The 4,537-nt window shown below is 40.0% G+C and overlaps 1 long non-coding RNA gene across 1 annotated transcript in view; it reads left to right on the top strand.

Moving 5' to 3' along the window:
* Nucleotides 1-4,050, top strand: part of LOC118478856 — an 11,986-nt gene extending 7,936 nt beyond the window's left edge. The window contains exon 2 of the long non-coding RNA XR_004859321.1: nucleotides 2,832-4,050. This is a non-coding gene — a long non-coding RNA (uncharacterized LOC118478856). The remainder of the gene's footprint in view (nucleotides 1-2,831) is intronic.
* Nucleotides 4,051-4,537: the final 487 nt, after the last annotated feature.

Raw genomic sequence — 4,537 nt, 5'->3', positions numbered from 1 at the left:
GTTTTTCCCGCTTAGGACAACAGCTTCTATAAAAGTTTAAGGCTTCAACTTTTACTTTCTTTTGAATTTACATATTTTTTTTTTATCAGGGGGGAGGGGGGGTGAGGTGGGAGGGGGGAGGATTACAGTGTTTCATGTTATGACTATCAGTGCACTCACAAAACTGTCAAAAACTGTTGAGTCTCTAGTGAGTGCATTAAGGTGGTGTGTCAGATAATGAGTGTAAAAGACGATTTTGAAGGATAATATGGAAGAGAGTGAAAATAGTGGGGCGCTTAGCAAACCTATTGTGCATTTTGTGATACAAGCACCAAATTTGACACATATGTACATTAGCATATTGCAAACATTTTCAGATATTGGGCCACTCGGATTTCTCTCTTAATGTCCGCCATATTGGATTTCAAAATGGCCGCCAATTGAAATCTAAATTTGCTATTATCTCTGCATCAAATGCTGCTATTGACTTCATTTTGGTGTTTAAATGTATTTTTTGGGGAGGGGGGGGGTCAAGGAATCAAACGGTAACAATCTGCATTGCGTTAGATCATACCCACTATGCTAGGTGGATACCAGTGCACCTGAAGAACATCGCCGAACTCACTACCAAACACCCAGACGTAGCCGGGAAATTCAGTGAAGGCCATTTCAGAGTTGAGAAAACTCAGAGGGTGTTCTCTTCAATCCCGATTGACCAGGCACATTAGCAGAATAATGCCTACATCAAAGGAAACGGCGGCGCAGTTGGGCTCACTGACAATCCTAAAGCCCTTCGTCGCTGGGTGGTTGCAAGACCAGAAATTGCTAGGGTGGTCGAAGAATTCCAGGACGGGAACCAATACTGGAGACGGCAAACAGCAGACACACGTCACATGATCAGACGCCAAGTGTACAGGCCTCATTTGTGAAAGATGTTCGCCCTCTCGTCGGTGTCATAGAGGAGATGAGCACCCCATTCGAGGAGGAGAGTCATACTGGACTCAAAGGACATCGCAGGTCCTGCTGCCGTGGAGACGGGGATGAATACCAAGAGGATTGACCAAAAACAGTCCGAGGCTTTCACCAGAGAATGTCTGTTGGACAGAACAAAGGCGGTGGACGACCCCATTCCTTGTAACAAGCTGAAGGTGTTTAGATTCTAACACTTCCACTCCCAGAAACAAGAGCATATGTTAGCAACAGCTCGCCTCCGTCAAAAATGATCGTGAACTCGTCGCACGCCTGTACATTGGCTGGCAGACGAGGGATGGAAACCTTGAGGAGTTCTTTCGTCACGACAACCAGGCATGTCCTCCTGTACTGTCTGCAGGTGGGAACTTCTTCACTTGTACCAAGAATGATCTCATCACATGCTAGGAAGAAGTCTCCGACCCCAGGAGGAAACTCTTCACAAGGAAGAACGATGTGCAGCTGATCCCCCCGACGAAGGCAGCTTTAGAGGAACACATCAAGAGTGGAGTGTATCAAGGTGGACATGTGTGGGGTCAGATACTTTTGCCAGCACCAGAGCTCCCTCCACCAACCAACTGAGGTTGATCAATGACTGGAGGACAGTGCACACCATACTTGACCAGGCTACATGAGGCAGCTCGCAGCTGTTTTGAGCTGGGGGGTTTTAAAGTGCCATTTATGGCGTGTGAGGCTCTGCAAATGCAAGAAAGCTGTCCTCTGTGTGTGAAGGGGACTGCACATGGCGATGAGTCCACAACATACATGTACTTGTGGCAGTGCTGAACTTGTTAACATGACACTGTTTATGTAAACGTATCTCCAGTACCGATGTCTAACTAGCTTCAGACCATTGAAGAATGAGGGTATACACCTAGCCTCAGAAATTAGACCATGTAGCATGTCAGAATTGTACCTAAGACATTTACAGACTTAAGACTTTTACACCCATTTAATATGCTTTCAAATATGAGTCGATAGTGCCGTGAAACTCCTACTCAATCAAGCAATCAATCAATCAACATACTTTCATATGATCATTCTTTTCAAAGTGTCGTGTTCAAACTAACATTTTCCAAGATCAGTTTATATAACAGAGTGTGAAAAATAACATTACGTTGAAAATGATGCCGTTGGATTGTTCATTGAATTGTTCATTGGATTAGATTCAAGCATTAGAATTTTATATTTGTTCTTTTGGTTTAGATTTGTGCATTAGAATTGTGCATTAGATTGTGCATTGGATTGTGAAATAGATATCATTGGATTCATTGACCCAAAAAAACATACATTTAGACTCCCAAATGAAGTCAATAGCAGCATTTAACCCAGAGAAAATCGCAAATATAAATTTCAAATGGCGGCCATTTTGAAATCCAATATGGCGGACATAAAGAGAGAATTCCTAGTGGCTCAATATCTGAAAGTGTCTATTTTATATTAATGTACATTTGTGCCAAATTTGGTGCTTGTATCACAAAATGCACAATCCTTTTGAATATTTGGGCTAAACCGCCCCTTTAAAAGGGAAGTGTGAAATAAAAAAAGAAGTAAAGTTACGAGTGGATGTTCGATTCTATCTTTAGACTTTGTTTTACTTAGGGGCTCTCGTTTTAAGAGTACATTCACATTCCATAGGATGCAAACGGTGTCCTTTTTTCTTTTTTTTTTAGTTCTCTTGTTAAATACATGTGTATTCATATCCTTGATTAAGACCTGTAGATGCATGTGTGAGCCCAAAGATCGACGTGATAGGAGATTCTATCGATAATCTAATGCGTTGTACTTCTTTAGCCTTTCAAGATTTGATTTGTTTTATTTCCAAATCAAAATGAAAAAAAAAACTACACATAATTTATTATTTTTCATTCGTTTATTCACAGGTAAACTACATTGATTGCGGCCGATGTTTGGGTTGAAATCGCCGTACTCGGCAGATGACGGACAATGAGTGCTAATAAACTCAATAGACGTCATCACGAAAAGCTACTACAATACAACAGCCTCATCTAGATGCTGAAGAAACGGAAGGCAATGGAATCAGTCGCCTAAATGTCACAGACCCAAACTTTACAGAAAGGTGTAGTGGCGTAGATACAGAACATCCCAAAGTAGCCCATGCGTCGTATCTGATTAAATCAGAGAATTCCAAAAAGTATACAACCACGCCTGAGATCCCGAAGAATTCGAAAATCCATCCATGGAAGATGTAGGACTAACCAAAGCTGTTTCTAAGTATCGCTCGGACATAATAATACTAATATTTATAACAATAATACTGATTAAGGGACCGTTCTTTGACGAAACGTTCTAAAGAGCCCAGCTTCGTCTAAATAAATTTGTCCGTTTCTAAAGTAAAAACAAAGATTTTCTTGTAAAATCTGTGTATTTGAATTTTCTGCTGTTATAATTGAATAACCAGTCCCAAAAAAGCACATTATGTTATACTGTAGTGTCTTAGCATGTTTTCAATTTGACAAGTTTGTGGAAGTTCATGTTTTGACACAGAGTCTAGTCGAATATTGTCTTGCTTACCAGCCACCAGTTCTGATAAAAGTATACTGGGGAGAATAAATAATAAGGACGGGATGCAATATCGCATCAGAATGCATTACTTCATAAACAGTCTGTCTTTTCGGTTATCGAACTAATGTCTTCTGCGAGCAGTTGCAAAGACCCTTTAACCGCTACACCAGAGTCGTTGGTCCTCGAGTCCATTGACTTTGGGATTTATAGCAGTAAACAGGGTATCGGAGGAGGGATTTGTGGTCCACCTTTGTAGCAACCAGATCTATGTGTTGTTGGTTTCTAAAAGGAAAAGTTGGTATACTGCAAGGAGAAAGAAAAGATTCTAAAACATCTCTCTCTGTATGTCTTTTTCCTTCTCACTATCTCATTCACTCTGTCTGTCTGTCTGTCTGTCTGTCTGTCTGTCTGTCTGTCTGTCTGTCTGTCTGAAATAAAGAGACATTTGAGTTAGATATAAACCCCCAAAAAAAGAGAAATAGAAAAAAGAGACAGTAACAAATGAAGAATGAGACAAATAGAGATTGGAAGACAGTGTGTGTGTATGTGACTGTGAGAAAGAGAGAGGGAGAGAGACAGTTGAGGTAGATATAAAAAGGACAGATAGAAAAAGAGATATTAAAAATGGGAGATAGAGATAGAGAGAGAGAGAAAGAGAGAAAGAGAGATAAACTTGGCCATAGCAATAAGGATGTCAACTGTGTTTAAAATTAGGTTAAACATAACAAGGAATATAATAGGGCTCTAAAAATCTGAGTGCAATCTCCGGAGACTATGGGCACACCTCTCTCGATAATATAAAGGATTTTCTCCGCCCCAACCTTTAATACCATCGTTGTCTTTTACATAAAGGTCCTGGGGAGACTCTTTTTTTTAAAGATTTGATTTCCTTAGCTCACTTTAAGACTCGGAATATATGCAGTTCAGAGTGACGGGCTAACTTATTATCTTTTTCTATCTATCTATCTATCTATCTATCTATCTATCTATCTATCTATCTATCTATCTATCTATCTATCTATCTATCTATCTATCTATCTATCTGATCAAATCGAATCAAATC

This window comes from Aplysia californica, unplaced genomic scaffold (assembly GCF_000002075.1).
Source record: "Aplysia californica isolate F4 #8 unplaced genomic scaffold, AplCal3.0 scaffold01072, whole genome shotgun sequence".
Lineage (NCBI taxonomy): Eukaryota > Metazoa > Mollusca > Gastropoda > Aplysiida > Aplysiidae > Aplysia > Aplysia californica.
This window is presented reverse-complemented; position numbering and strand designations above follow the sequence as displayed.